We start from the raw sequence: 22,327 nt of genomic DNA, 5'->3' as shown, positions 1-22,327 counted from the left end.
TGCACACAGATATACATTTTATATACATATGTATATATATAAAGACAAACACTCAGATTTATAGAAAAGAATTTTAGAAACTAATTATCTACAGCTTCAATTAACTCAATGAGCTTCTAAAATATGTCAGTATTACTAATAACACCTTTAATTATACTTTCAGTGTTTTTGGTAAAATGAGGAAAGGACATGGGCTTTATAAAACAACGATGCAGTGATTTCATCACACAGAAGTAAATCACTATGAAAAATATACATTTGAGAATGCTAGCTACAAACACTATTGCTAAGGGAAATAATGATTATACCTAACACTTTCAAGATACCAAAAACAGCCTAAACAAGCAAGAAATATGATAGAGGATGAAAAGTTATGGCTCAATGTTATCTTGGTTTTTTGATGATACAGTAGAGAAATAATACCCAACTGTACTCCATTATACATAATACCACATTTGCCACTCTGAACTATGTGGACAATAGAGGATAGTATTAATTCAGCATAACACATCAATTATGGAAACTGATGTAACTACATTATATTGTTCATTGGTGATGTGTTATTGTATTCAGTGCAGAATTCAAAAAGTTTTAAAGCAAGTGAAAATATTTATAGAGTATTGGTGGGAATGTAAATTAGTATAGTCATTAACTAATGTAACATCATAGGAAGAAATATAGAGATTTCTTTGAAAATCAGAAGTAGATTCAGTACTCCAACTTTTTTCCTTTGGCATAGATCCAAAAAATCAAATAAAATGAATATCTCAAAGATATATATTTGCACTGTTATGTTCATTTCAATTTGGCTTACAATAGTCAGGCTACCAAACAACCTAAATTAACTCTTGTATGGATAAAATGGGGTGTTCGCACGTATAATTAAATTCTATTTCACCTTGAAGAAGAAGCAAGTTCTGCCATTTATGATAACCTGGGTGAATCTAAAGGGCATAATTCTACTGTAATAATCCACATACAGAATTACAAATATTCCACTATCCACTTATATGTGCAATATATAAAGAGCTGAAGTCTTTAAAGGAGATATTAGAAGAATGAGTGCCAACATTAGGTGTTACAAAAATGGGGAATGGTGTTTAGAGGGTACAAAGTAGCTGTTATAAGATACATTTTGGAGATATAATATATAACATGTGTACAGTAATATAATGTATGGTATTCATAAGAAAGAAGATCTTAGGTTTTCTGACCAATAGGAGATAACTACATGCGAAGATGAAGTGATAGATAATATGTTACATTTTAATGTGGGTTAATATTATAAATATTACAACAAAATCGGACATTCAATAAAAACATATTAATTTATTATTTTAAAAGAAATAAAAATATAAAATAAATCAATAAAATTTATCACACAAAAGTAATGGATAAGAATCAGATTTCATTTTTAATAGTTGAGGAAAATTGATATGAATTGAATGCTCATTTTAATAAGAACTCTTTAATTGATATATAAGTATGTAATGTGTGCATATATTATATACAGGTATCATCAAATAATAATGTAAGGATAGTGCAATGCTTTCCATAATTAATACATATTTGCTAAATTGAACTAAATAAAAACATTTTTCCATGTGTTCTGCAGAGTAGATATTGAGGTACTATGTACAAAGAAGTCATACTATACCATTACTTCACTGTCGTATTATCAGAAATATTAAAATTATGCTGATCTCATGTCTTAGCACCATCTAACATTATCCTTTTTTTTTTCTGTACTATTTCTTACAGCTATCACAAAACAGTTATATGTAAGCTTTCGGGTTTTTTTTTTTTTTTTTTACCAGTTATTCATTCTCAGCTGGATAGGGACTTAGATCATCATATGTTGTGAAAATTGAACATCGCAATCCAGGAAATTTATCATGATCAGAGTTGTATTTTGGCTTATAATTGTTGATATTGAGGAGCCCAAGATCAAGCAATCATGTCTTTTTATTGCATCTTTACTTGGTGAAAAGAATCACATGGGCAAGACACAGAAAAAAAAAAATTGAAATTAAACTCAAGGATTAACCCCATTTACAACAGGGATTAATCTATTCAGTAGAGGGAAATCTTCTTGATCTATACACTTTACGTTAGGTTCTATCTTCCAATGGCATTGCATTAGTGATTTTTACTTCCAACACAAGATTTAGGAGGATACATTCAAACTGTATTTGGAGACATTGTCAAAATTCTTAAAGGATATTAATTTAAAAGTTAGATGTAAAATACTTAATCTTGAGACATTAAAGATTTTTCCTGTAAAATTGAAAATTTTCACTCTGGCCACTTTTAGAAAACACTTTATTAAAAATACAGTGGTACTTTTATTTACAAATATCATTTGTTTTATGATTTTTGGGAAGAGCACTTGTGTTTGTGTGGCTAAGATAATTGTGGTCATATTTGTCAACAAATGTAGATTTTGAAAACAGAAGAAAATTTTGCAGATGCTTTAGTCTACAAACCAAGTTTCTTGTAAGTAGAAGAATTTGTGAACTAAATCATTATTGTCCTAGCAATTGAAAAATTGGAAGACATAGAATAAAAATGCAAAAGTGTCATTATGTGACTGTGTCATAATCATCTACAGAGAAAACTCACAAAATATGTAAGTTACCAGGACAAACGAAGCCTCCCCATTTTTTCAAAAATATAAGATGGATGAAAAAATTAGGTTTATATCTGTGTCATAACATCAAGTAATTAATAACATTTTGATAAAACAAAAAGAACAAAAATAAAGTTTATAAGATATGTTTAAGAAATTCCTGTCAAAAGCTATAAAGCATTTCAGAGAGAAACTATCAAAAGAAATTAAACGGAGCAATGCACTTTGTTCATGAACTAGGAAATTCATTACTGTTAAAATATACAGTCTGAAAATTTAACTTACAAAAACAATGTTATTCCACCACAAATAGCCAGTTTTTTTAAAGTTTATGAATTACTGTTCTAATGTACATGAAGATAATAAATACACAGAAGAGTGGGGAGAAAATAAAATATAGGGCACTCAGTGGCACTGTGTTTACAAATATAATTGCCTTACAAGTAGGAGGAGATGGCTGTGGTTGTATTTGTGCAGGAAAGATAGGCATGGTCATATTCCTCACCCAGAGAAGAGCTACAAATGGGAGCAAAATTTTGTGAAATGCTCTTATTTGTGACTGGAATTGTTTGCTGAAGAACTGTTCCTGAACTGGGGTACCACTGTGTACTGATGTTAAGATATACTCAGCATAGAATTAATGTAATTGAAGGTTGTATTAGTTACATGAGGCTGGATAAGAAGTAAGTGGAGGAGGAAAAGAAGAGGAATGACAGAAATCAGCTACGTATAGACAGTGTAGATGAGAGAGTGATCTGTGGGAGGGAGGAGAGAAAAACAGAGAACATCGGAATAAAAATGATCAAGAATAGACACACACATATACAGTTTTATATGATGAACATCATCATTGTGTCTCACAACATATATTAATGAAAAAAGAAATCTGCATATGTACAGTGATGCCTCTATTTATGATGGAATCAAATACTACCAAACCTACTATAAGGTGAAAATGCTATAAATGAAAAATGCACTTAGCAAACATAACTTATCTAAAATCATAGTTTATCAATGGAAAACACTGTATAGTAATTGTTATCTACCTCCTTGATCAAATAGCTGATCGTAGTTTTTGCTTACATCTATTGACCAGCATGGTGAGCAAATATACCACTGAATGCTGCTAATCTAAGAAAGTGGCCTAATTGAAAATTCAAAATATGACATTATTGATTTTTTTTCACTTTTGAGTCACTATAGTGTCTAAAATATCGTATGTTAAGTCATTATAACTTGTGGACTAGGGGCTAAGGATTTAGCTCAGTGGCATAAGCACCTGCCTTACAAGCAGGTGTTCGTGAGTTCAATCCTTGGTACCGATAAAAAAAGAAAATGCTATATAACTTGAGGTATATCTTTGTTTTAAAGTGATTTTTCCACCAAGTACTAAGTCAATTCAATTTGTGAAGGGCATATTTTGCAACAAATGTTTATGGAACAGCTGGATATCAAATTGGGGGAGAAAAATAAAAGTCCTATTTCATTATATACATAACAAACAACTTGAGATTTATCCAACATCCAAATGTAAAATGTAGAATCACACAGCATCTAAAACAAATAGAGAAGAATATCCTCAATCTTTGAGGCTTAGAATAAAACAGGAAAAGTAATAGTCATAAAAAGAAAAAATGAATTTTCATAAAGTTGAAATATTTTTCATCAAATGTATTTAAGGAATTGAACAAGACATCCACAGACTGTGAATGATGAACAATTAGGATTTTGAAAATTAAAATTCTTAAAACTTAGTAATAAAAGAAACTCAGATAAATGTATATACAAATATCTACTGTATGACATAGGAATGTATCCAATTATATAAATATTCAAATTATAAAGCATAAAAGCACTGTACAAAAAGACAGTAAAGATTATATGGTTTTGCTAAAAATAAGTTCTAAAATGGAATCAAATTACCTGGTTCCAAGAAATCAGAGCAGCTGTATTTAGAGAGACAGGAAGAAAAAACAGGGAATGAATAGAGCTTAGGAAAACTCTCTGCAATGATGAAATTCTTGAATACTTAATTTCAGTATACATTATAGCAACATAAACAATGCCAGCACTTATTGACCTTATCATTTAACAGCTTTACATTATGTTTTATATAAATTATGAAGGAAAGGAAATAAAAAATCTCCCTACCCAACGTTTTGAAAATTTCATAAAATATTCTGGGACTCATTACACTCAATAACCAGTGCAAATTCTGCATTCTTTTCTCTAAGAATAATTTAAAAGAAGATAATATCTACAAAATTATTTTGGGATTCATTTATTTCAAATTTTTCAGGTGGCTCAAAATAATTTTGTGTTAGGGAAGAATTCAATAGAGAATCACTTATCCTATGTAAGATTTTACTCATCCTTCACATTTTATTATATATTGATATTGTTTTGAAGTTTGGATCTTTTATTTTATTTTAGGAAAAGAGAACAATCATCATGTTAGAATAAAGTAATAATAAACATAAATAATTTTTATCTTGTTTAATGATAACACATGCAAATATCCAAATGTGGTATTTATTGGCACTAAAAGGTATTATATTCATGTTATTCTTATCTGTGTGGATTTAAATGTTCTTAATTTCTGTGAAATATCCTCAAAGTAAATAAAGGTATGAAATACATTAAAATAAAATATGAAATGCATTTAAAATAATAATGTGCTTCTTTGAATAATGGCCAATTTTAAAGCATAATAGCAACCTAAGAACTCAACGTGGGTCATGAACAAAGCTAGGTTTTATGACACTTTTATTTAAAGGAAAAAAAAAACAAAACAAAACAGTGTAAGGGTACAAGTAATACCGAATATCAAAAAAAAAAAAACCCATAAGAAATTACTAGCTAATAGATTACATATTTCATCTTAGAAATAGTTGTTCATTGCAGGATTAATGCATACAAAATGGACTTCAAACAGTGAGACCGCAAACAGTTGTGTTCAATGATCCAACAAAAATTCAGTAATATGGTCATTTATCTTAACACATCTAAACACACTTGCAGTTGTATCCTTTAGAGTACTTTTTTTTCCTCTCTTTTTTACAACAAAATTTACACATTTTGGGTTTTATTACTCCCATAGTGCTTATTACTTTTTTTTTGGAAGAGAATAAAACCGGATATGACAAAACAAAGCAGTCAGTCAAAACAAAGGATAGAACATAGCACATGATGTAAAAACAGAATACAAGGTTATCAACAATGGTTACCAAATGCCTCTTGCTTCCTTAAAAAGAATTGCTTATATCATTAGGTTTAATAAAAACGAACAAAACACTACAGAACAAGACCAATAAAACCTAAACATTGGAAACATTACAGGACTTCAAAAGAAGATAATAGTCAAACCAGAATGGGCATTATAGTGAATCTTATTGCCTTCAAAATAGTTGCCTATACCCTCAAACTTGGTACTATCAAACAGAATGGAACAGAGTAAAATCAGTTAAAACAAGATAGTGGGAGTAATACAGGAATTCAAATCAAGTTAATAGGAAATCAAAAAAGTTACTATAATATATTCTGCTAATTTTTTTCCCCTTAAAAATAATAATTAAATAAATAAAAATTTTATGTAAAAAGGGGAGATTGAGATAAAAGAGGACATAACAACATAACAATACAGGTCAAAGCGTGACAATTTCAGCAACCTACTGCTTCTCCACAAAATAACCTGACTTAATAGAAGTTACCATAGTGTCTCCTTCCTTGAAATATTTTAATATAACTTCATATACTATAGCATCAAACATATCAAGACAGTGGGAAATCATTCAAGAGTATTAAACTATTACAGGGTATTTAGAACCAGCTAACGGAAAATGAACAATGGTTTCTATATTATCTCTTTGCCTATAAAAATTTTTGTTTTTACTATCACATATAATAAAATCCAGTAAGATACAACATGATAAAACCAATGGAGACAGAAGAACAACAGTTTGGTGGGACTTCACAACAAGATGATATTAAATCTGCACTAGCTATTATGATGTCTTGTTTTCTTCAAAACAGCTGTTCATATTATCACAGAAAATATTATCAAAGAGCCCAGAATAAAGCCATTCCAATTAATGAGTGAAAACCTTATAAGGCTTCAAAGCCACATAATGGGAAATCATGATTACCACATACATTTATACATTTGAATCATTTTTTACAATAGGGAAACTATTCGGTATTCATACATATGAGTTTGATTTATTTCTCTTATGAGTATGGTCTCAAACTGTGTTCATTTATTTATAAATATCTCAATGTGATCCTTCTTTATAGATGAACAGTACTTCATTGTACAAAAATACCACAACTTGTTTATCTATTCTTCAGTTGATGGTCAACCAATTACAAATTGTGCTGCTATAAACATAGGTGCACATATATCAAAGCGGTATGATGCTTTCAGTTCTTCTGTAAATACGCCTAGAAGTGGAATAGCTGGAACAAACAAGACTTCCAATCCCAACTTTTTGAGAAATCTCCAGACTGACCTCCACAATGGTTGCACCAGTCTACACTCCCACCAACAGTGTAGGAGAGTTCCTTTCTCACCACAGCCTCTCCAGCATTTGTTGTTGATGGTTTTCTTGATCCTGGCCATACTTTCAGGAGTGATATGGAATCTCAGCATGGTTTTAATTTGCATTTCTCTAATGAATAATGATGATGAACATTTTTCATGTATTTATTTGCAATTTGTATTTCTTCATCTGAGAAGTGTGTATTCATCTCAGATGCCCATTTTGGAGTGGATCTTTGAATTTTGGGGGTTTGAATTTTTAAAAATTCTATATTTTAGACAAAAGTCCTTTATCTGAGGGAGAGTTCACTACGATTTTTTCCCAGTTTGTGGGTTTTCTTTTCACAGTGCTGAATATTTCTTTTGACATGCAGAAACTTTTCAATAAGAGGTGGTCCCAGTTATTGATTCTGGGAAGTATTTTCCGTGCGGCTTGAGTCCTGTTCATGAATTCTCTACCTACCCCTATGTCTTCAAGGTTTCTACAGAATTTGTCTTTCAATAGATTTATTGCTTCTGTTTTAATATTCAGATCTTTGATCCATTTAGATTTTAATTTAGTACATGGTGATAGGCATGGGTCCAGTTTTAGTTTTTGGCAAATGGAGAGCCAGTTTTTCCAACACCATTTATTAAAGAGACTGTTGTTCTTCCAGTGAAACTGTTTGGCTCCTTTATCAAAGAAAAGGTGGTTGAGTGTGTTTGTAGTTGTGGTTGTATCTTCTAATCTATTCCATTGATCTTCAGCTCTGTTTTGATTCCAGTACCATGTTGATTTTACTACAGTTGCTTTGTAGTATAACTTCAAGTCAGAGATTGTGATGTCTCCTGCCTTGCCTTTGTTGCTTAGAACTGTCTTTGCTATTCTAGGTCTCTTTTTGCTCCAGGTAAATTTTAGAAGTGATTTCTTTAGATCTATGAGGTATGTTGATGGTATTTTTATTGAGATTCAATTGAATCTGTATAAGAGTTTTGGGAGAATGGCCATTTTCACAATATTTATTCTTCCTATCCATGAGCAAGGGATGATTCTGCATTTTCTGAGATCATCAATTTCTTTACTTAGTGTATTGAAATTTTCCCTGAATAGATTTTTCACTTCTTTCAAAAGATTAATTCCAAAATATTTCATTTTTTTTGGTTGCTAGTGTGAAGGGTGTGGCTTCTCTTATTTCTCTTTCTGTGATTTTGTTGTTAGTGTATAGGAATGCTATTGATTTTTGAGTATTGATTTTGTATTCAGCTACATTGCTGAATTTATTTACCATATCTTTCAATGGAGTTTAGGGGTCTTCTATGTAAGATATTTACCATATCTTTCAATGGAGTTTAGGGGTCTTCTATGTAAGAGTATCATGCCATCTGCAAATAATGATGATTTAACTTATTCTTTTATATCTTTGCCCCTTTTATTTCTCTCTCTTGTCTAATTGCTGTGGCTAGTATTTCCAGTACTATATTAAATAAGAGTGGTGGTAAAGGACATCCTTGTCTTGTGCCTGATTTTAAAGTAAAGGCCTTCAAATCTGGCCATTTAATATGATATTGGCTGTTGGTTTGTCATAGATGGCCTTTATTATATTGAGGTAAAGACCATCTATACCATTTTTCTGTAAAGTTCTTATCATGAATGAATATTGGACTTATCAAAAGCTTTTTCTGTATCTATAGAAATGATCATGTGATTCTTACTTTTGGCTTTATTGATATGGTGGATTACATTTATTGATTTATGTATGTTGAACCATTCCTACATGCCTGGGATAAATCCCACTTGTCATGGTCTACAATCTTCTTGAGGATTTGCTGCACCCTATTTGCCAATATTTTATGGAGGATTTTGCATCTGTGTTCACTAGGGAGATTGGTCTATAATTCTATTTTTTATTTGGGTCTTTCTCAGTTTTTGATACTAGAGTAATTTTTGCTTCCAGGAATGACTTAGGAAGGATTGCTTCCCTTTCAATTTCAGTGAAGAGTTTGAGGAGTGTCCGTATTAGGTCTTGTTTGTATTTCTTGTAGAATTCTGCAGTGAATCCATCTGGGCCTGGGCTCTTCTTTGCAGGTCAGGACTTAATTACATTTTCAATTTCATGAATAGAAATTGGGTTATTCAGCAGTTTTACATCCTCTTGACCTATCTTTGGTACTTCATATGTTTCTAGGAATCTGTCTATTTCTTCTGTGTTATCAAACCTTTGAGAGTAGAGGTTTTCAAAATAGGTGTTGATGGTTTTCTGTATTTCTAGAAAGTCTGTAGTGATTGCACCTTTTTCATTTCTTACTGCATGAATTTGAGCTTTTTCTTCCCTTTTTTAATAAGGTTGGCTAGGGGATTATCAATTTTATTTATTTTTTCAAAGAACCAACTCTTTGATTCTTTGGGTTGTTTTCTTAGTCTATATTGCATTGATTTCTGCTCTGACTTTTATAATTTCCTCTCCTCTTTTAGCTTTGGGCTTAACTTTCTCTTCTTTTTCTAGAGGTTTGAGGTATAGCATCAGGTTATTTATTTGTATTCATTCTGTTTTCCTGATGTGGTAACTCAGTGCAATAAATTTTCCTCTGAGGACGGCTTTCATTGCATCCCGCAGATTCTGGTAGTAGTAGTAGTATTTGTATTTTCATTTTCTTGTAGGTAGTGTTTAATGTCTTCCTTAATTTCCCCTGTGACCCACTGATTATTCAAGAGTATGTGATTCATTTTCCATGTGTTTGTGGGATTTTTGCATTATCTTTTATCATTAATTCCTAATTTCAAAGCGCTAGGATCTGATAACTTGCAAGGGATAATTTCAACTCTTTTGCATTTCTTTAAATATGTTCTGTGAAAAGACAAGTAAAATGTGTATTCTGATGTTGTTGGATGGAACACTCTGTATATGTCTATCAAGTACATTTGTTCACATGTGTGATTCAGTTCTGTTATTTCTTTGCTGATTTTCTGACTGATTGATCTGTACCTTGGTGTCGATGGTATGTTAATGTCTCCTGTTACAATTGTGTTAATGATAATTTGATTTTTCATTTCTGTTAATACTTGTTTTATATAACTGGGTGCTATGGAATTAGGTGTATATATATTTAAGATTGTTATCTCTTCCTCTTGAAGTTTTCCCCTAACCAGTATGTAATGACCTTCTTTGTCTCTTCTGATCATTATTGGTTTAAAGTTCACATTGTCTGCAAACAGAATTGCTACTCCTGCTTCTTTTTGGGTTCCTAATGAGTGAAGTATTATTTTACATCCTTTGATTTTCAGCCTGTGAGTATTCTTCTGTGTTAGATGGATTTCCTGTAGACAGCATATGGTTGGATTTTGTTTCTTGAATTTTGCCAGTCTGTTTCTTTTAATTGGTGCATTGAGACCGTTTACATTAAAGGTTATAACTGTTATATGTTGTTTATTGTTGAAATGTTATCTTTCTGCTGTTACATCTTTATCTTTCTGTTCTGTTTAATTATCTGCTTTGCTTAGTATATTTTTCCTAAGTGTATCTAAACTGTCTTTCAATGTTTTTAGCAGGGTTGGCTTGGTGATCATGAAGTTCTTCAGCTGTTCTTTGTAATGAAAGTATCTTATTTCACCATTGATTTTGAAGAACAGTTTTTCAGGGTACATCAGTCTAGTTTGGAAATCATTTCCTGTAGGATCTGGAATACTTCACGCCATGATCTTCTTGACTTTATTGTTTGTGCTGAGAAGTCTGCTGTGATTCTGATAGGTTTTCTTTTATAAGTAATCTGTTTTTTCTCTCTGACAGCTTTTAATAAGCTATTCTTGTGTTGGATTTCTGGGATGGTGATTATCATATGTCTGGGTGTAGTTTTATTTTGGTTATGACTATTTGGAGTTCTATATGTGTCACTGATCCTGATGACAGTTTCTGATCTCATTTTTGGGAAATTTTCAGCTTTTACTTCTCTAAATATCCTCTTGATGTCCTTTATGTAATCCCTTTTTTTTCATTAATCCCTATCAATCTTATGTTGTTTTTCTTTGCATCATCTGGCAGTTGTTAAATTGTTATTTCCTGATTCTTTGTTACTTTTAAAAGATCTTTCCTTCTGTTCAGTAGCTGCAATCATGTCTTCAAGGTCTGAAATTCTATCTTCACTTTCATTGTGGTAGGTTTTACAGCTTTCAGAGCAATTTTTGATTTCCTGTATATATCTGTGCATCTGCTTTATGTATTCTGTTTGTTTCTGATATTGCTCATCTAGGATTTTTTTTTTGTTTAGTTCCTCCAATTTTTCAACTGTGTTTTCTTTAGATATATTCAGCAACTCTTTCATTTCTTTTATCATTTCTTCTTTTATCTGGGGGATTATTTCTAGTTTGAATTCCTTTAAAGCTTACCAGAGTTGCTTGTTTATTTCAGTTGCTATTATGTCTGATATTTGAGGTGTATGGCATATGCTTTCTGCTATATACATCTCTCCTAAGTTTTGTGGGGATTGGCTGGAGATTTAAGATTGTAATTTGGTCTTTTGTTTTGTCATTTTCCTGTAGTTCTGTGTTTCAAGTGTTATTCTAAGGCTTCCTCAGGGTCTGTTGGAAATCCTTTTCTATGCCCTCAGTTCCTGGGACTCCGGCACCTAGTTCCCCCAGGTACTGGGCTTCTGGAACCATTGATACTCACCTGCTTGCTTAGAACTCCACAGTCCTCCAAGCACAGTCGGGAACTGGGGGGTGGATGCAGTTGCCTGAGACCTGCCTACCTGTTCCAGTCCACCCAGAAGGTGTGAGGGTCCCAAACAAGCTGGACTCTGGGGAAAGTACATGGGGCACTTACCCCAGGATGCCGGGCCTCTGGAACAGGTGGTGCTTGCCTGCTTGCTTAGAACTCCACAGTCCTCCAAGCACACCAACACTTTTAATAAGATAACAATGAAAATAGTGTTTTCTTATTTTCTAGAAAACTGATCTATAAAACGAAATCACAGTTGTGCACTTAACTCACTTCAACATGTGAGTTCTAATTATTATTTAGTGACCCCCATCCAAGTTCAACTTATGCACACACTAAAGTTAAAAGCTTCATTCTGATGGGTTTGATGGATTACAGATGCCTGCAATCCCAGTACTTGGGAGTCTGAGGCAGGAGAATCGTTGCAAGTTCAAGACAAGTGAGCTACAAAGTGAGCTCAAGGACAGCATGAATTATGTAGTGAGACCCTGCCTCAAAAATAAATAAATAAATAAATAAATAAATAAATAAATAAATAAAAGCTTCCTCCAAAAACTCAATGTATCCCACTAAAAGCTAATACTAAGTCATAGGAAAATATTTCTGTATTTTTCTATGACAGAAAATATCTTTAATAAAGCAGTCACACACCAAAAACCGTATAATGAAATATATTGTTGTATTTTGGAGGTGAATCTACAAAATGTAAATACTAAAAACAGATATTATAATGTCAGTCTGATAGTAAAAGGGAAGAAGGTATAAGGATTACATTTTTAGAAAAGATAAAATTCTAGAATTAGATTATGGCAATATGTACATAATTTGGTAAGTTTAGTAAATATCACTAAGAGGCATAAAAAAGTGAACTGGATGCCCAGAGACCTCCAAGTGGGTAGCAGGGCCCAGCATTTAGTCCTGAGAGCCAAAACGTGCCAGGTGAATCCCAGCACATGGGCAAGCTTTGGAACATTGCTGGAAACCTGAAAATATAGCAAAATGTCAAAATGAAAGAGCAAAATGCAATCTCAAATTTCCAGCCCAACCCTAACAGGCCTAGGAGACATGGATATAGAAGAAAATGTAAGCCATACACCTGAAATTCCTGAAATGATAACAACTGAAGTAAAGAGACAACTCTGGGATAAAAGAACTCAAATCAGAAATACTCTCCCAGGTAAAAGAAAAAAAAATGATAAATGTAGTGAAAGAAATGCTGAACACATCTAAAGAAGACATAGATAAAAAAAATTAGAGGGATAGTGCCAAAAGATGGAAACCCTGAATGAACAATATAAGAAAAGAAAAGAATGCATGAAGCAGATTTAAAGAGACATATAGAAATCAAAAATGCCATTGAAAGTTGGCAAAACTGCCTCAAAGAAAGATACGATAGGATTTCAGATGTCAAAGAAAAGATTGCAGCTAGTGAACAGGAAAGGAAAGATCTTTTAAAAATAACAAGGAATCAGGAAATAAAAATGCAAAAGCTGAAAGATGATGCAAGGGAAAACAGTATAAGATTGATAAGTATAAATGAAAAAGGTGACACCACAAATGATATCAAGAGGTTATTAACAGAAGTAATAGCTGAATATTTGCCTAACATGAGGATGAAAATTGACATATAGATCAGTGAAGCATATAGAAATCCAAATAATCATAAACAAAGTAAAACTACACCCAGACATATAATAATCAACATCCCAGAAATTCAACATAAGAACAGAATATTAAAAGCTGCTAGAGAGAAGAGACAGTTAACCCATAAAGGAAAGCCTATCAGAATGACAGCAGACTTCCCAACACAAACAATGAAGCCAAGAAGAGCATGGAGGGGCTGGGGATTTAGCTCAGCAGCATAAGTGCCTGCCTTGCAAGCAGGTAGTTGTGAGTTCAATCCCCCATACCAATAAAAAGAAAAAAGACCAAAAAAAAAAAAAAAAAAAAAAAAAGAAAAGAAAAGAAAAGAAAAGAAGAGCATGGAGTAAAGTATTTTAGGTCCTAAAGGAAAATGATTTCCAACCCAGACTGATGTACCCTGCAAAGAGAAATAAGATACTTCCATGGCAAAATACAGCTGAAGAACTTCTTGACTCCCAAACCAACTCTGAAAAGAACGCTGAAAGATATTCTAGATAAACATAGGGGGAAAAACATTAAGCAAGGCAAATAATTATACAGAGTGGAAAGGTAAGGATTCCACAGAAGAAAGATAACATGTCAAAAGTAAAACAATATGTATCAGTTACAACCATTAATGTAAATTGCCTCAATTCACCAGTTAAAAGAAACAGACTGGCAGAATGGATCAAGAACCAATATCCAACAGTATGCTGTATATGAGAAATCCATCTAATGCAAAAGGAAACTCATAGGCTGAAAGTCAAAGAATGCAAACAGGATCCCCACAAAAAAGCAGGGGTAGTGATACTGTTTGCAGAAAATGTGAACTTCAATGCAAAAGTGATCCAAAGAGATAAAGAGAGTCACTACATTTTAGCTAGGGAAAATTTTAAAGAAGAAGAGATAACAATCTTAAATACGCATGCACCAAATTTGGGAGCACCCAGCTATATAAAACAAATATTAACAGAAATGAAAAATCAGCATAGATGCAAAATTTCTCAATAAAAATTGGCAAACAGAATGCAGCAAATCATCAAGAAGATTATACACCATGACCAAGTAGAATTCATCCCAGAAATGCAGGGATGGTTCAACATATGCTAATCAATAAATGTATTTCACCATATCAATAGAGCCAAAAAATAAAAATCCCAAGATCATTTCTATGTGGAAATGCTAGAAAAGCTTTTAACATCCAAAATTTTTTCATGGTAAGAAACTTACAGAAAACTGGAATAAATGATATTTACCTCAATATAATAAAAGTCATCTATGAAAAACCAATAGCCAGCATCATATTTAAAAGCCAAATACTGAAAGCTTTTACCCTAAAATCAGGAACAATACAAGGATGTCCATTATCACCACTCCTATTCAGTATAGTGCTGGAAATACTAGCCAGAGTAATTGGATAAGAAAGAAAAATAAAAGGAGTAAGGATAGGAAAAGAGAGTTAAATTATCATTATTTGCAGATGATATGATACTCTACATAGAAAACCCCCAAAACTCCATTGAAAGACTCCTAGGTATAATAAATAAATTCAGTAATGTAGCTGGATACACAGTCAGCTCTCAAAATTCAATAGCAATCCTATACACTAACACAAAATCACTGAGAGACAAATAAAGAAGCTACACCCTTTAAGATAGCATCCAAAAAATGAAATACTTAAGAATCAATCTAACAAATGAAGTAAAAGATCTATTCAGGGAAAATTATAATACCCTGAAAAAATAAATTGAAGAGACCTCAGAAAATGAAAAGACATCCCTTGTTCATGGATAGGAAGAACAAACATTTTGAAAATGGCCATTCTCCTCAAATTACTATACAGATTTAATGCAATACTGATCAAAGCATACCTCACAACCCTAGAGAAATCACTTCTAAAATTCATCTGGAACCAGAAGAGACCTAGAATAGCAAAGGCATTTCTAAGCAACAAAGGTAAAGCAGGAGGCATCACAATCCCTGTCTTGAAGTTATACTACAAAGCTACTGCATTAAAGTTAGAATGGCATTAGAATAAAAACAAACCTGAATATCAATGGAATAGATTAGAAGATGCAACTACAGCTATAGACACACTCAGCCTCCTTATCTTTGATAAAGGGGTCAAATACATTAACTGGAAGAAAAATAGTCTAATAAATGGTGCTGGAAAAATTGACTCCCCATATGCCAAAAATTAAACTAGACCCACGCCTATTACCATGTACTGAACTAAATTCTAAGTAGATCAGAGATCTAAATATTAAAACAGAAATACTAAATCTGTTGGAAGACAAAGTAGGTAGAAATCTTGAAGACATAGAGGTAGGTAAAGAATTCATGAACAAGAATCAAACTTCATGTGAAATAATTCACAGAATCAACTGGGATCACATCCTACTAAAGAGTTTTTGTGTGTTGAAAGAAATTTCCAGAATAGTCAAAAGCAAACCCACAATTTGGGAAAAAATCTTAGTGAACTGTTCCTCAGACATAGGCCTTCTGTCTAGAACATATAAAGAACTGAAAAAAATCATCCCCCAAAATTCAAAGACCCAATGCAATAATGGGCATCTGAGATGAATACTCAGTTCTCAGATGAAGAAATATAAATGGCAAATAAATGCATGAAAAAAATGTTCAGCATCATTGGTCAGTAGGGAAATGCAAATTAAAACCACACTGAGATTCCATCTCACTCTAGAAAGAACGGCCAGGATAAGAAAACTACCAACAACAAATGCTGGAGAGGATGCTGAGAGAAAAGAACACGTATGCACTGTTGGCGGGAGTGCAGACTGGTGCAACCACTGTGGAGGTCAGTCTGGAAGTTCTTAAAAAAGCTGGGCTTGGAAGTCCCATTTTTCCCAGGTATTCCACTTCTGAGCATATTCCCAGAAGAACTGAAAACATCATACTACATCATAGTGATATATGTGCACCTATGTTTATGGCAGCACAATTTGTAATGGCCAGATCTTGAAAACAACCTAAATGCCTATCAGCTGAATAATGGATAAAAAGATGCAGTATTTGAATGGATTGTTATGCAGTTATAAAGAATGGTCATATAGAGGTGTTTATAAATAAATGGATGCAACTTGAGACCACACTCCTAAGTGAAACCAATCAAACTCACATGTAAATACCACATAGTCTCCCTAGTGTAAGAAATAGTAAGAGTACATAACATGCAAAAAACTCAATAAATACAGTGGAAGGATAAAAATCTGCTTAAAGGGGAAAAATAATATCTCAGGGAAATGAGGAAAAAGAAAAAGGAAGGGAAAAAATATCTAAAATTATATAAACACACTTAGGATAGCAAAGATGATTGTGCTACAAATTCTGTAAGTTCTTAGAACAAAATTTCATAGGATTGGAACAATTGTGCATATTATTGTATAGTGATCTCAGTAACTCTTGAAGATCATTATGTAAAATAACAACCCTAGTTATGCTCCTACCACCTTATTTTGAAGGCCTATATTTTCAGTGTTTTGGACTCTTTTCTATTGTTATTTATTTGTCTTTTTTTTTTCGTGTTTTTCTACGAATTTGTTTTGTTTTGTTTTTCCCTCTAAGACAGAAATGATAGGTATACATATAAAGACTCATAAATGTGTAGAGTTCCTAAACAATTTGTAAGAATCAATTATATAATGCATGATGAAACGAACAGCTACTTTGAAGAAAAATAGACGTTATGGTATCCAGTGCTGAATCAGTAGCATGATGCTGTGAAATCCAGCAGTACTATTATTCTTTGTTCAGAGTGATTTTAGTCTGTTTTGTATTGTTTAATTTCAACATACATGAAGGTATGGGCAGCTATTTTGAAGAGAGTGAGAAGACATTATGGCAGCCAGTGTTGATTCTCCTACTGTTTGATTTTGAAGACCGATAATGCATTTATCATTCTCTTTTGATTAGTTTAATACTCTTGTTTTGTATGAATTCATTGTGTGTGAAGATATGGACAACTACTTAGAAGAAAACAAGAGGCAATATGATAGTCAGTGATGATCTTCTGTTGTCTTGCTTTGAAACATGTATTACTTACATTGTTTTATTTTGATCTGCTTTGTTCTGTTTTGTTATGTTTAGTGTTACTCTTGCTAAAATAAAATTTTAAAAATGTGAGTTGACTTAATAGTATGTAAATTATAACACAATGAATTAAAAATACTTGTTATCTTTGAGTAGTTGGTTAATTATCATTCTTCTAGTAAGGTATATTTTCTCACAATCTATATCCTGACAGAAAGAAAAAAAAATTAGGAAATACTGTACAATGGCACCTATTTCTATTTGTTAAGTGATTGACATATTTTGAGGATTAAGTTAGAATGGATACTTACAAAAATTTACATACAAAATTCCAACTTTTCTTGCAATAGTAAAAGAATAGAAACTGAAAAGTATGCCAAAATAAGTTCCTAAGATGCTTTCCAAGATGTAAAGAACAGGTGCTCATCAATGATTCATATTTTTCTTCATATGTTAGAAGTTTTGCTTAAGAGAAACAAGATGATGTGAAGTACCTGTTTTCACTTATACTGACATAGGATTTCTATTAAATTGATGAGGCAAAAATACTTTGATTAATCAGGATATCTCATTCTGAGCAGAACTAGGGGGCATTTTGATCCTAAAATAATTTTTAGAGGCTCTCTTCTGACCTGTAGGATCTTAATATCACATTAGAAAATAATAACTAACAGTATGTATCTAGAAAGATAATCCTAATAAAAAGTTATATATGGTATATTTAGGATGGGATTCATTATTTAGAAGATGAAGAGAGTGAGACACTTAAAGAGATAAAAAAAAGGTTGAAGCTAATAGAGAAAGTATAAGTAGAAGAAACAAAAAGAATATTAAACCAAATAGAATTCTAAAACAAATAGAATATAAATGTCTGTAGCTTAGGTGGTGAAGAAATTCTTATTAAATTATTCTTGGTATTTTTTATTTGAAAAAACCACATATATGTTGCATGAATGCAAAGAGAATCTGAGAGATAGAGAGAAACAGAGACAGAAAGAAAAAATGGAGACAGAGACAAAGACAGAGAGACAGTCAGAGAGCAACTCAGCACAATAGTCTCTGTAATCTCAGGTCCCCAGGAGGTTTGAAGTTATTTCTATTATCCATCTTTGTTTAAAAAATCAGGGAAATGAGCAGTCATAAAACAAACTATATTCTGAGAAACTGAAAGAGTTCTATCTGTGATAATATTGCTATTTCATTCCTTTTTTTTAACCAACATAGCTTTGTTTTACTAGTAGTAATCATTCCTCACAAAATTTCAATAGAGTTTGAAAATGAATGCTTCAGACCCAAACCATTCTAAAACTTGAGCATTGCCTGTAATTATTCTTACTATGACTGAGAACTGTATACCATTCGAAGTTCAAGTAAAGAATTATCTTTTGTTGCTTAAATGTTACAGAACAATATTAGGAGATACTATGAAAATTCCTTCTAATAATTATTATATAGCTTAGTATTTTTAATATTAGAAAAAAATAAATAGGTGCCAAAATATATGCCCTGTCTTGATTACTTTTCTCTCATTGCTGGGACAAAATACCTGACACACAAAATGAAGAAAGCAAAGGTTTATTTAGCTCACTGTTTGTGGAGGTTTCACTCCATAATCAGTTGGCTGCAAGGCAGTGTATCTGGGACAACACTGCAAGGCAGCAGCCAACAAAAACAGCAAGAGGAGAGAATAAGCTTCTTCTCCTCCCTTATATTGTACATAGGCTGCTCTCTCTTCCAGGGCTGGTGTAGCACTCACAAAATCTCCTGCCCTCCTGTTGCACAGGATGAGATATTTATAAAATAAGAACCCTGGCTTCCAGCTGAGTCTCTTAATACTTCTCAACTTTACAGGTTGGCACAATGTATCAACTATAACACCCTCTCAAACAAATATAATTCCATAGATTAAAATACTGATAAAATATTCCTACTAAGCACTTTTTTCTTAGTTTTCATTTTTATTAGTAACTTTGTAATTCATGACTCATCATGGGAACTGATACATAAGTATTATTCCTGTTCCTAGATATTAGTACAATAAGGAGTTTATTTTAAAACTAGGATTTCAGGGTCACAGACCATCCTCTTAGCTTCACAGCTGAAGGATCCCATAGAGCTTGAAATAGTCCTGAAGTTTGCACTGGTTACGTGCTCCTGACTGAACCCACTTCCATTTCATAGATATGAAAAATGAATTTCAGAAAATTCACGCTATTTCCTTCTTGAAGGCCCCTCACAGCTTTGCTATTCTCTGCTTTTTCATGCTAGCAATGTGAGACTTAGCCATATTGGCTTTCCATTTTATAAAATAGATTTTTTTGTACCATGAATCTAATGCACGACTTTGTACTTGTCATGCGGGGACTGTGTCATTGAAGCCCTTGGCTGTCAAAATAGAATATTTTATAACACAATCCTATGTCTCATAACTACATGCCTGATATTCATTCATAACATACTAAGAATATTATTATTGAAGTTGAAACATTTGTTGAAGTTTACGCCTTCATTTTTCCTCCTTATTGCATATTCTAGTTCTTTTTTTTTTCTTTTTTCTTTTTTCTTTTTTCTTCTTCTTCTTTTTTTTTTTTTTTTTTTTTTTTTTTTTTGTACCAGAAATCGAACTCATGACCTCGCACTTGCCAGGAAGGCGTTTATGCTACTGAGCTACATCCCTGGCCTTATGTATGCCAGTTATAAAGACAGAAGAAAAAACAAACAAACAAACAAAAAAGCGGATTCGGTCAGCAGCACGTAACCAGTGTAAACTTCAGGACTATTTCTATGATAGACTGAAGTTCGAAAGACTAGATCATCTCTACATATTAGTCAGTTTCCTACAACTCCAGGACGTCAATCACGGAGAAGGATCAGCTCACCCATCTCCACACAAGTACTTTGACAGATTTGATGTTTATAGCATCTGTTGTCAACAAAGGAAAATCGAGGGAGAAGGATTCAATATTTTACTTCCATTCGAAGACATTCAATGCACACACCTGAATAAATACTGTTTATTCTCCGGATTGATGGCATTTCCCTGTGTTCTTTGATCTGATGTTTCATATAGCTTACCAAATTTAACTTTCTTTTTTCTCTCTTCCTTTAAGGCTCAGAATTCTGGAGTTTTCCAGAGAACTAAGTGGAAGGGGCTTGCAAAGGACAGGAAAGCTAGTACTGATACAATAACATAAAATAATTGCTTCATTACTTACTAATTGACTGAACATCTTGCTTAAATCTTTCCCTTCAGAGACCTGTGTGTATTCCCATTGTTACTAAAAATGATCTATCTGTTTTCATTTTTGTGTTGCCTTAAAGGAACTGGAGACACTCACCAAATTTGGTGAATGGGTGTCTTGGATTCACATCCTGAATTGAAATTATTTATCTCTTTCTGGACTAACCTTTTATTACAATAAAGATTACAATGCTCATGCTGTGGATTAGGATTGTATGCAGTTTTCAGTAATATAAATGTAAAGAGTGGTTTAATCAAGATTGAAGTTTATAGTCTCAGAAAACCGAGCAAGCAGGTTGGGATTGATCTAGTGGTGAATGTGTCAAGAATGAAGGTTCTTCGTCTTCTTTTACATCATTTAAAACCTCTACTCTATGCTTAAGCAAAGTATAATTTTAATATAGAGACAAAAAGAAAGACATGAATAAAGATGAACTGACAAAGGTCACACTGTAGATGTTGACTATAGGATTAGTCACGTGACTATACCTTATTCCAAGGGAAGCTAAAACATACAGAGTCTCCTCAGGATGGACTTATGCCCACCAAAAAGCCAAGATTCTATGACTATTACCAAAACAAAAGATGATAAAACAGAATACAAGACTTCTCTGTGACACCACCTATGGAGAGACTGCTGCTTTTTGCAAATGTTTGTACTATTTCTCAGGCCATAGTGCATTTATATGTGAGCCTTTGATTATATTCTCCTCATTGGGAGGTGACCAAAAGTGACAAATGCCTCTCCTAGGCCTGGACCTTTAAGATTATGACTATTTTTTTAAGATATCTTTGCAGTTTGCATCTTTCTTTGAGTTTATTAAAACCTAGATTTATAGCCATCTATTTTCATATGAAAATGAGAACTATAATTTAGAGTCAGAGGGAGAAAAATGGAAAGAATTTAGCTATTGATATAATATATGAATTTATATATATACATAATATATTCATATAAAATGAAAACATTTTCTGATGTGGTTCACTTACACAGGAGTAATATGTTAAAGACAGATAATTATGTGTTTTCCATACATTATAGCATATTTAATGATACATTTATCTCACACAGATGTTCCTATAGATTTAATGTCTATAAAGTGCTTGTATGCCAATGGTAAACAAATACAACCAAAAATATATTAATATCACATTTATTAGTTATACATATATAATTATATTAGGAATATTCTTATAACTGTGTATATGTATGATGATATAAATACAACCATGTTTTAAAGTATAACTACGGGCTAAAAATGTAAATTTTTTATCAAATCCCACATACAAAATGTAAATAGTAACATACTAGTAATACTTATAATCTGGAATATGATATTGTTGGTAAAAATTTGGTAAATACTTGCAATCTTGCAGTAAATAAAAATATATAAATACGTGAATATCTACATATATAAATATAAACACAGTTGGCAAAATTTTAAATAATTGTAATATTGAATGTAATATTATTATTAAATCTTTGATATACTTATCATTTTACAAATTTGGTAAATACTTGCAATATCTAATACAATATTGTTGCTTTGATAAAA

The sequence above is a fragment of the Cavia porcellus genome, unplaced genomic scaffold (genome assembly GCF_034190915.1).
Source record: "Cavia porcellus strain 051 isolate PalLab524CR breed Dunkin Hartley unplaced genomic scaffold, mCavPor4.1 scaffold_17, whole genome shotgun sequence".
Classification (NCBI taxonomy): Eukaryota; Metazoa; Chordata; class Mammalia; order Rodentia; family Caviidae; genus Cavia; species Cavia porcellus.
This window is presented reverse-complemented; position numbering follows the sequence as displayed.